The 11,673-nt window shown below is 47.2% G+C and overlaps 1 pseudogene; it reads right to left on the reverse strand.

Annotated features, from left to right (window-relative positions):
• Positions 1–2,037: 2,037 nt before the first annotated feature.
• The window catches only part of LOC101979455, a 25,431-nt pseudogene continuing 15,795 nt past the window's right edge, over positions 2,038–11,673 (reverse strand).

The following is an 11,673-nucleotide window of genomic DNA, read 5'->3' on the forward strand; positions in this document are numbered from 1 at the left end:
CGCTCGATTTACACAGCCCCAGTCACAGGCAAATCTTTTATGATGAAACAGAGTACTTTTCTGTTTAAATTATACACAAGTATATTAACTAGAAAGAGAAAATTAAAAGCTGATGGCTACAAGGAATAATGGAAAGTCTATAAAAATGTTTTATCTATCAACAAATTTGCCTGGAAAATATCAATGGTTGACTCTGTCTCACAGCCGAAATGTGGAGAGGCCATCTTGGATTTGTTATGCCCATTCCGTCAAGCATTTAATTCTGATGGCCTCCTGAATCAGCTTCGGTTATTTAAATTCAGCCTATCACGTTACCCTTCCGCTCCATCATTTTAATTGTGTCGTGAACTATTTTATTACAGAATACAAAAGCACCTCCCCATGTCTCTTTCCTCTTTCTCCCTCAGCAGTACAGAAGTGGGGACTCAAGAGAGATAATGTCCATGTTTAAAGAGGGGGGGGCTTGCTTTCTTTTAGAATATTTGTGGGTGAGCCTGAATACAAAGAAGGTGACATCAATTTTAGAAGGAATAATTCAGATCTCACAGAACCTGTTTCTCAGTTCTATTGATATTTGAAAAAAATCTCTGTTGAGTGACCACAAATATGTCTGTAAAGGCAAGAGAGGATATGATGGTAGGAAACAGACTTAATCAAACAAAGAGGAGAAGGGCCCATTACAAGGTCTGCACTGCGTGCCTCACCCAGAATCAGGGTTAGGGAATATTTTCTTTAAGGAACAAAGTCATAAAACTATGCAAATATTAATAGTTTTTTCTCATATTCATGATACTCATAAGAATTTTAGCAAACTTTATATAAGCAGACTCTAGCAGGCATAGTGGCACACAATCATAGACCTGACACACAGGTGACTGAGGCAGGAGAATTGCTGCGTTTGAGGTTAACCTGAGTTACATATTGAGAGTGTCTCCAAAATCAATCATCACATCAAATAAAAAGACAAAGAAGATAGAAGAGACCAAAGGTTCTGTTTAAAACAACAACAACAACAAAAAGATATGTTTGGTTTGTTTTCTTAAGAGTGCTGCCTTTGTGTGCTTAACACAGTCTAAAATGGCCTTGGCTGGGTGTCTGCAACCTGCATTTCCCACAGATCAGTCCTGCTATGGTTTCCTTCACAGCGTCCTTCGCCCTACCCAGAACCACGCCTGACTCACAGCCGGCATTCAAGGATGTCTAAGGAAAGACTTGTTTCATTCTGATCACAACTGGGTTTTCCTGTCCAATATCCCTGCCCATCAAAACATAGGTAGACAAACATGCAAGGGTTTAGACTATGTAACAGTCTATTAGTCAGCAGTAAAAGAAGAATAAATTGCTGATGCGTTCAGTATGGCCAATGAAAACAATAGACCGAACTGGCTGAAACAGTCTGGAGGGAGGACACGCTGCAGCATGCGTGCACACAAGGCTCCAGCGCTGTGGTGGGCAGGAGATGCCATGTGGATTCCTGTGGCATTGGAGGACATTTTCAGGAAAGGGTCATGTTGGGGTTCTGGAGGACGAGGACATGCCCTGCATCTCAACCGGAATGGGAGTTCCATGGAGATGTGCATGTGCGTGCATGTGGCTTGTGTGCATGGATGCTTGCACGTACCTGTGTGGCCATGCATGTGTGTGCATACACATGCATGTGTGCTTATCAAACCCCATGCTCAGGAACCACCCATTGACAATATTTAAATTAAAAAAAAATATCTTAGTAGTTTGCATTTCCTCATTTTTGTCCACTGGTAAGTGGAAGAACCCAGATAAGCGTATACAGTTAAGGGGCTCTGAACACCTGTGTCCCATGTCCCTGCACAGTCCTCCAGGGCAGTAGAACTGATGATATCAGAGGCTTCCCCTGGTCAACTTCCCCTCCTCTTTACCACGGCCTAGGGGCAGCATCTAGTGTCTCTGTGGCCTCACACAGGTAGGAAAGTGCGTGGTGGCATTTCTTCATGGCAATTACGGCCGCTTTGGATGCAAAGCCGTGCCTGGCTACTCTGCTGGAAGTTGTGAATAACTCTCCTAGCGATACATGCCAATGCTGTGGTCTGCGTCTGCGTGCCCAGCTGCTCTGCTGATCATCTTCCACTTCTCAGATTGGGTCAGTGGAAAAGGATGGAGCTTTCCGTTTGTACTGTCTCCATTCTCAACGTGGCCTCCATTCCCTTCAACCTGCAAAGTCCAAAACAAGCTTTCGGCTTCACTGGGACCACCTTTCAGAAGGGACATTGAGCTCTCTTCTTTGTAGACCTGCATTTAGTGGAGAGACTTAAATTTCTTGGGTGTTAAACACAGGCGGGGCTTGAGAACTGGAAAGCTGTGCCAAGAACAGCCAGGTCCAGGCGCAAATGAAGCACAGGCTCCACTGAGCAGTGTGCAGCTACCACTGAGAGTCTTCTGTCGAAGACATCCAGGGTTTAAGCCACTCGGGCCAATAAGAAACCAAAGCAAGCAACAGAGGCTCTGCTAGAGGGCAGGCTGTGGGTCTAGAGGCCCTTGGAAACTTCTGGTGGCTTAAGAGATCTTCCTAACCTCCCATTCCTTTAACTCACCAAGTTTCACATCTTCTTTTCTTTTCCAGGGCTGGAGATGTAATTCAAGGATCATACATGCTAACAAGATCTCTACCACTGAGCCACACCCCAGCCCCTCACTGGGGGATTCTAGGCAGGGGCTCTGCCACTGAGCCACACCCCAATCCCTCACTGGGGGATTCTAGGCAGGGGCTCCACCACTGAGACACACCCCAGCCCCTCACTGGGGGATTCTAGGCAGGGGCTCTACCACTGAGACACACCCCAACCCCTCACACTCCAGGCAAGGGCTCTGCTTCTGGACTGTATTGTCAGTCCTTGTTTTACTTTTCCCTACAGTACAGGGTCTCACTGTGTAGTCCAGGCTGCTCTTGAACTTACTCTGCAGCACATAAAGGACTCGATCTCATCACCCTATCCCATCAGCCTTTTGAAAGGCCAGGGTGGCAGGCCTACATTACGAGGCCTGGGTCTTATTTTTTGTTCTTGATTTTCCTTTCCTATTTCTCTTACTTTGTGTGGGATGAGAGTGTGTTTAGGAACTACAGCTTACACTGAGTCTTCCATACTCCACTGCCATCAGTTGGTCCTTGGGGTCCCTGGTGAATTATGGGTGTCTGCATTGCCCCCATGGCCCAAAATGTTTAAAATTAATTATGTTCTTGCTTTGAAGTTCTGATTTCCCCAGATCAATCCCATCCACAAGTTTGTGTTCCTCATGTTCACATAGGATCACCTAGGTCATGTTTAAAGTCTGTTAAAGTGCAAACAAGCCAACACTGGGGCAAGCCAGGGGTCTGAACACAAACGATTGTGGGTCTCGCAGAATCTAGGAGGTACCATGAGGGGAGGAAGATGCTGTGTTGGAGCAGGGAAGAGAGTGACGTGGAGGTGGGGGGGAGCAAGCAGAGGAATACCTCTTAGCACAACGAAAGGGAGGCTGCCTCTTTGTGGAAAAGGCAATTGGCGGTAGGAAAAGGCGGGTGTTCTGGGCTCAGCAAACAAAAGAATGCTGGCTTCTGTTGAGAGGAAGAGAACTGTCTGTCTAAAGCTCTTTGTACCCCAAAACGCAGACCCACCCTTCCTTTCCTTGCATGTCTGTTGCTTACATATCTCCTGTGCACATGTGTCCACCCTGAAGCTTGCTGTAGCCAGAGAAGATAGGGGTCAAAAGTTGAATGCTGTAGATGAAAATGTCCCCAATGCACATCCTGGAGATGTGTCCAGAGGTGAAGGTTGGAGCCTAATGATGTGTCCCCATATTTATGTCTTATCTGTAAGTGGTACCTAGCTGGCTGCAGAGAAGTTCTAAAGGATGGGGGACACTGTGAATCCATCCTGACAGGCTGCAAAGGCTTGGCCTAGTGCACTGACTGTGTTAGGGTACAGCTCAATGGCAGACCAAGGCCCTGGGTTTGCTCTGAGGCACTGAAAAACAAAACAAAATCAACCACATAATAACAGTTGCTGTTTTTCTAGGTTAGGGTGAAAAGAAAAGAGTATTTACCTTAATTAAAGAGCCACAGAAGCTGGATGGTGGTGGAACACTCATTTGATGCCAGCACTCGGGAGGCAAAGGTAGGTGGCTCTCTGTGAGTTCAAGGCCAGCCTGGTCTACAAGAGCTAGTTCTAGGACAGGCTCCAAAGCTACAGAGAAACCTTGTCTTAAAAGAACCAACCAAAAACAAACAAACAAACAAACAAACAAAAAGAACCAACCAAACAAAAAACAAAAGAAGAGCCATAGAAGTCAAAGTTTTAAAAGTTGTTCTGATTCGTGTATGCTTATGTGTATATGTTTACCTGTGTATGTATGTCTGTGTCTAGAAGCCAGAGGTTGACGTCAGATGCCTCTTTCTATTGCTTTCTGTGTTAGCTTTCTTTCAGCGGCTATGGTGAAATACTCTGACTTGAAGCAGATGGGGAGGAAAGGGTCTGTTTGATTCACCATACCATGACATAGTCACCAAGGAAACTCAGAGTGAGACTCAAGGCAGGGATGGAAGCAGAAACCATGGAGAAAGGCAACTGACTGGCTCACTCTCTAGCTCCTTTTGGCTCATGCCTAGTTAGCTTTCATATATAGGCCAAGACTGCCTGCATAGGGTTGGTGCTGCCCACAGTAGGCTGGGCCCCTGAACGTGGATCAAAAAACAAGATAGTCCCATAATCTCACACAGATATGTCCACAGGCCAATCTGATCTTGGCAATCCCCCAATTGAGACTCCCTCAGATGACTCTGAGTCTGCATCATGCTGACAGGCAGAGGCTGACTAAACACTCTCCATCTGAGTTCAGGTAGACAGGGTCTCTCACTGAACCTAAAGTTCAGCATTTCAGCTAGGCTGGTCAACAAGCCCCAGGAATTCTGCGGTCTCGGCCTCAACAGATTTGGGATTACAGATGTGTGTTGCTACATCTGGCTCTTAAATGAGCTCTAAGAATGTGAGCCCAGGTCCTCAAATATACGCCGCAAGCACTTAACTCACTGAGCTATCTCCCCAGTAAGAAGAGATGTTCTAAAACATAAGAGATTTCATAGGAATAATGTAACTTAGTCATTCAAGCCCTTACCCACTTCCTCACAGCCGAGATCTTCCCCCAGCAAGACATGGCTTTCGGCTGATGTTTTTATCCTGACCCCTGTCCACTGACCCTGTCTTACCATTTCTCACGGGTCAGTGCCATCTTCAGGGTTCTTGGTGACCAAAAGCCCTGTTTACCCTTGTGCTAATGTGTCACAATGGATATGCGGTTACTGTTCCAAGTGAAATGGCGCTCCCAAGCGTGGTAGTTTGGGGATCTGTCCCCAAGGAAATGAGGGAGAAGCAGCATTTTCAGCTCTATGCCCAGAATGCTCACTCAATCCCAGGCCTCTGGGCTCTGTATGCTTCCACAGCACAGGGGCGTGGTGGGCTGGCATTAGCATACACACCCCTGTGCCAAATGAGGGGAGAGGCTTATCCAGTGATGATATTAGTAGTCCTGGGGGCTTGGGCTGCACTGATAGATAAATATCACCCCAAGCCTTCACTTACCCCCTCCAAGATGCTCTCAACTTATTTGTGGGATTGTTTTGTTATATCCCAAGCCATTGGACCATCAGCTCTGGGAACTAAGGACTTGTATGACCCTCACTTCTTATTGTACTCCTGTATACATGGTTTGTGCCCATTAAATAATAAGCGAAGGACAGATGTGATCATGCACATCTGTAGTTCAAGTACTTAGGAGACCGAGGGAGGAGGATAGCTAGTTTAAGGCCAGATGGGACTATATAGTGAGACCTTGTCGCAAACAAACACAAAGCAAACCCCAGTAAGTAAGGATAGAAATAGTTACATCCAATAATATGCATACCCAGTCCTGTCTTGAAACCCCAAGACAAGTGTTTCTTTCATTCTCAGGATGTTAGCAACTCCTCTCACTGACCCTATACAAAAGTTCTCTGCCAAGCCCCTCCACTGTTCCTCAGCCATGTTCTCTCACGCACATGCCTATTGCTATTCCCAATGAGGAACTTCAGCTGTTCCCTCAAGGATCTGTCCCTTTCATAGCCCAGGCTGGCTGGAGGGGAGGGTTTGTCTTTGTGTCCCCTGAACCCTGCTGCACCAACACACTGTGAGCTCTTAAAGAACACGTGTGTCTATGTGAGTCCAATTCTCCACATCTCCCTTTTAAATCAGAGTCAGCCCGCAGGTAGGTTTCCATCCTGATCGGCTCCTGTGATCATAAGGGACCTGGGCTGTATTGGGCAGGCTCTCTCCCAAGGGTTCCTTCTGAGAAGGCCATTAGGCATCCACCTCTCTAAAGGACTTTGCCAGGTCACATGGCAGAGGTGTCCTTTGGCATGGGGAAGAAGACCTCTGGGCTGCTGCATTGCTTTGTTGGAGTCTAGTCTGTGATGGGTCTCATTTCGAGTCTAGTCCACCTCTCTCCTTGCCTGGCAGAAAGACATCGAGATGAGAGCCAGTGGCCTTGGATCTGACTGAGGCTGCAGCTTGCATGAGGTTGAGTGTTTTATGCCATGGGCTAAGGTGACATGTCTAACAATATAAATGGAAGTTTTATGATGATACGATCAGTAGTTACTGAGATATTTATGTGACAAGCTGACAGATATAAAACTACAAAGCCTGCTTTTATGCCTCCCATCCTCTCAGAGAAAAAATAAATAAATATAGAGACTATGACGGGTTACTTTGAAGAGAATTTACGATCTAAATTACCTAATACCTGGTGAACTTCTAATATGCAAGACGAAGTCTCTCAATGCTATTAAAAAGATAAACTTCATTTTCCTAGATTGTAGCAGGTGAACTCCCCCTGAAAAGAGAAACAGATATCTTGACTGTCCCTACCTTGGATCCTGACTGGACATCATGACCCATGCCTGCAATACCAGCTCTCAAGAGCCCATGGCAAGGAGGTCTGTGAGTTCTAGACTAGCCGGAGCCACACAGTGAGATCTACCTCAAAAACAAATAAGCGTGCAATCAAACCAGCAGACATAAAGACCTGGAGAGATAACTTAGTTGTTTAATTAAATGTCCTGAGGCCACGAGGATCCTGAGTTGGATTCCCCAGAATCCATGTTAAAAAAAAAAGTTAGTCACAGTGGCACACACTTGCACTCCTGGGCTGGGAGGTAGAGACAGGTGACTTCCTGGCCAGCCAGCCCAGCCTAACAGATGGATGGCACCTGAGGAGTGACACCCGAGGTCGTTCTGTGTCCTCTACACAGACACAGACACAGACACACACACACACACGCACACACGCACACACCACTGCACATATATGAATGTACACACAAACTTTTAAAGCTAAAATCTCAAGACCCTGCCAGAATGATGTGGGAGTGATTTCTTTCTAATCTGTTACTTTCATTGGTTAATTACTAAAGAAACTGTCTTGGCCCATTTGATAGGCCAACCCTTAGGTGGGTGGAGTAAACAGAACAGAATGCTGGGAGAAAGAAGCCGAGTCAGGAGTTGCCGTGATTCTCACACTCCAGACAGACGCAGGTTAAGATCTTTCCTGGTAAGCCAGCTTGTGGTGCTACACAGAATATTAGAAATGGGTTAGATCAATATGTAAGAGCTAGCCAATAAGAGGCTGGAACTAATGGGCCAGGCAGTGTTCAAAACAATAAAGTTTCCGTGTAATTATTTCGGGGCATAAGCTAGCAGTGTAGGCAGCCGGGTGCAGGGGACGCAGCCCCGCCACTCCTATTACAACACCAGAAAGGAAAAGGCTTATGCTGCTCAAGTGTCTGTCTGGTCAGGACTGGGAACCACCCCACGTTGTCATGACACCGTAGAATAAAAATGAAGCCCTAAGGTGGAGGTGCTGAGATGGCAATGATAAGTCAGACTCCCCAGAGACTGTGGAGTGAGCATCCACCTGAACAACAGTAGGGGACTCTAGAGAACGACATGGAGGATGCAGTGGTAGCCAAAAGCAGCATCTCTCCTTCTGTCCTGGGGACAGTGTAACGTTGCACTCTACCTGGGAAAGAGGGCTCAGTCTTTTCCTTCTCGCCTGGCTAGTGCCATTGTCCCTGCTGATATGGTAATAGAAGCCAATGCCAGGCTGACACTGGTGCTGTCTGGGACTTGACACTGGCAGCCTGACAGCTTCACCCTTCTTCTTGGCTCGGGAACCCCTAATTACACACTTCCATGGAGAGCAGCCAAATCCCCGGGGCTGAGAGCTCATCTCTTTTGCCAACCTACGGCCAAGCACTCCCCAAGTGTAGGTTCCTTGCACATCCCTGGCTACTCCGCAAACAGGAATTGCTATCACCGTCCTCGGAGAATAAGCAGAAGATGATGGGCAGGAATGTGAGCCTACCACCTGCCTTATCTATAGGTGGATGACAGCCTTCAGAGAAGCCACACATTTGGGGGTTAGTTACAGTCCCCATTGATGTGACAGCTTCAAGGACCAATGGCTTCCTTTGGATCACAGTTTAATGGGTACAGTCCATCATAGGTTGACTTTACAGACCATCATAGTGAGAAAGGCTCAGAGCTTGGAGCAACCCCATCCATGTTGTCAGGAAGCTGCTGCTTCCTTGACATCTTAATAGACAGGGAATCAGAAATCCAGACTAGACACAGAACCAAGAGACAGCTTTCAAACCCTGCCCCTAGTGGTCCTCTTCCCCCAGGTAGTCTCTACTTCCAAAGGTTCTAACCTCCCAAGAGAGCTAGAGATCAAGGGTTCAAATCTTTTGGGGGAACCCTTGGAGTTATCACCTCACAGCTCCTGTCCTCTGGCTCCAGGTTGAATGGCTATACATGTTTAATGGTTAAACCTTGTCTCTGTGCTTGCCTGGGTACTAGGATGAGATTAGGTTTACAAAGTTTAGCCTCCATTTGTGCCTTTTCTCTTCCAGCGCATCTCCTTGGAGAAGCACAAAGAGTCAGAATTAGGTGGACTCATTTCTAGAAGGAAAAACAGAATGTCAGGCAGACAGCACCCTCTCTAGCATCACATGGCTAAACAACAACAGCAGAGGGACTAAGGCCTGAGACCAGTTAAAGAGAAGACCGCCTTCTCGTTGTATCTGATGCACTTCCTTATTTCTTCTGCCTGCTGTCTGACTCTTATTTAACTCTGCTCCCCAGCACATTGTCACAGCTTGGTTCTTGTAAGTGTTTCCAGGACATTGCTTTGCCTGCAACATGCCCATATCTCAGGGAAAGAGAAAAGGCTGAGCACGAATGCTTCCACAAGTAAGTCTCTCTCTCTCTCTCTCTCTCTCTCTCTCTCTCTCTCTCTCTCTCTCTCTCTCTCTCTGTGTGTGTGTGTGTTTGTGTGTGTGTGTGTATGCGCATCGCGTATCAACCTGAAATTAAACTCTTTTACTGTATCTTATCAGATCGATCGCCTATGTAGTCTTCGGCTTTGTCTCATTTAAATAAAACTTCCATTTGTACCAATCCTATAAATAGAAAATGGTATTGATCAGGGGACCCACCAGCAGCCTGCGTTTCGGTTATCACTGAAGCCTGACCAGTTAATGCAAGGGCTACAATTTATTATGTGGCTAGATAGGAGACCAGGCCATGTCATTTAGATCTCTAAACAGAAGTGTGCTTGGCTCTGCCAAGCCAGTTCAGAGAGGCCATCCCAGGGATCACGATTTCACTGGTGATTTGCCATCTTAAAGCCTCAGGTGCTCACTGAACTTGGCCTTAATAGAGACACCTTTGACTCAGCACATGTAGAAGTCAGCCTTACCTAGGACCATGGTGATGCCTGGGAGGCTTGCAAAAGCTAAGGTACTCCGTATTCCCAGGTCAAGCTGAGGGCATATGTTGGCCCATGGCTGTGCCATGTGACAAGAGATGTACTAACCATAGTGAAGCATCAGAATCTCCAATGTTTAGTATGTGCTTCCTGTGTACAGAAAACTACCATCTTTGAGTGGGTTTTACTATCAGAAGACGTAGATTTTGCATAATGTATTTCTTACTTTGTTAAGCCACTGGCTATCCTTATGAGTGTGCATTCATGTGCAAAATAATGGTTTTCCCTGTGACATTCCATGTGTGTCTGTCACGATCATATCTACTACTACCATCACGCCCTCTGCTCCCTACCCATCTCCTGATGATCCTCCACCATAACCTCCCTTCTGCTTTCACGTTTTCTTCCAACTGGAGATTCTGCCTATGAGATAAATCATGTCATAGTTGTTTCTCTGAGACTGGCTTCTTTCACTTGATGTGGGGATCTCTGGTGCCACACATTCCCCTGCAAATGACGTCATTCTGATCTTCCCTGCGGTGTGGCATGCACAGCACTTCCTATGTCCATCCATCTGATGACAGACATCTAGGCGAGCCACTAGCCATTATGTGTGTGCATCATTCTGTTTGGCATTGTTGTAATCTGTCAATCATGTTGGCCTCTGATTTACAGTTAATCAATGGCTTCCTTAGAAATAATGAAGTGAGATATCGGGCTGCTCACAGATGAGGTCATATTTGGCTCTGGAGCCCTCTCTGCTCCATGGTCATAAATCTTTCACCCCTTCCAGGGAACCCCACTCCATGGCTATGCTACAGCTTCCTGCCTTAACTGCTGACCTGTGGTCGAGTGTCCTCAGGCAGATGTGGCCGTGGGTCCTGACATCATCGCCAAGACCCTTAAAGCTATAGGTGGGGGGAGGCTTTAGCCAACATGAGCTCCTACGGCCGTGTTAGCTAGCCTCTCACTCCTGACCCTGTGCCTTGAGGTAAGCTGAAAAGTCATTTCTGCCAACAGCAGACATGGAGCCACTGTGGGTGTTCCCACTCAGGGAAGGGTCAAGGCTGTGACTGTGTGACTCTGTCCTTAGTACTGCGTGCCTCGCCTTGTGTTCTCACCGTCCACCCTCACAACTATCAGCAGAGAGACTATTGTAAGGAGGCCATCCTTGTTCCCTTCCCCTGGGAATCTGTGTTTCCTTTCAGGTTTCCTGACTAGAAACAGGACAGGATCCCTAGACCGACTGGGACACTACCCTCATGCCCATGGTCCATCGTGCTGAGGGTCTGAGCTTCTTCAGTTCTCTCTCACTGCCTTCTCTTTCTTCCCCTCTACCCAGGTCTCGTCAGTCTCCCTCCTCTGTGATGCTCTGAGGTTCGCTCCTTCCCTAAGGTGTTCCCCCTGTCTTTGGAACAATGTAAAAGGCAGTGGAGACAAAGGCCAGTGCCTGTCTCCACGTGGAATCCCAAGTCCCTGCGTATACAGAGAACCAGGAGTTAACACACCCATTCAGAACGTCAGCATTGAACCAGCCCCCAGGCAGCATGGTCCACACAAACCCTCCAAGCATCCCTGCCATCACTGTCTCCAGGACCCTAGGGGCCCCACCTGAGGCATCAGCATGCAGCACTGAGGCTTCCTCAGAGACCATGGGAGGAAGAGGAAGCTTGCCCTTCACCTATCCACCGGTCTGTCTCAGAGTCTGCCATCCCAGCGTAATTAACAGGTAACTCCCTTCCAGGCAAATCCCATTCCCTATCCTGCTTTCACTGCCAAGCCTGATACCCGAGCTGCTTCAAGGCACATCGATCTATCTCCCCTCCCAAAGCCAGATTCCTTTGTTCCAAATCACACGACAAA

Source organism: Microtus ochrogaster, unplaced genomic scaffold (genome assembly GCF_000317375.1).
Source record: "Microtus ochrogaster isolate Prairie Vole_2 unplaced genomic scaffold, MicOch1.0 UNK32, whole genome shotgun sequence".
Classification (NCBI taxonomy): domain Eukaryota; kingdom Metazoa; phylum Chordata; class Mammalia; order Rodentia; family Cricetidae; genus Microtus; species Microtus ochrogaster.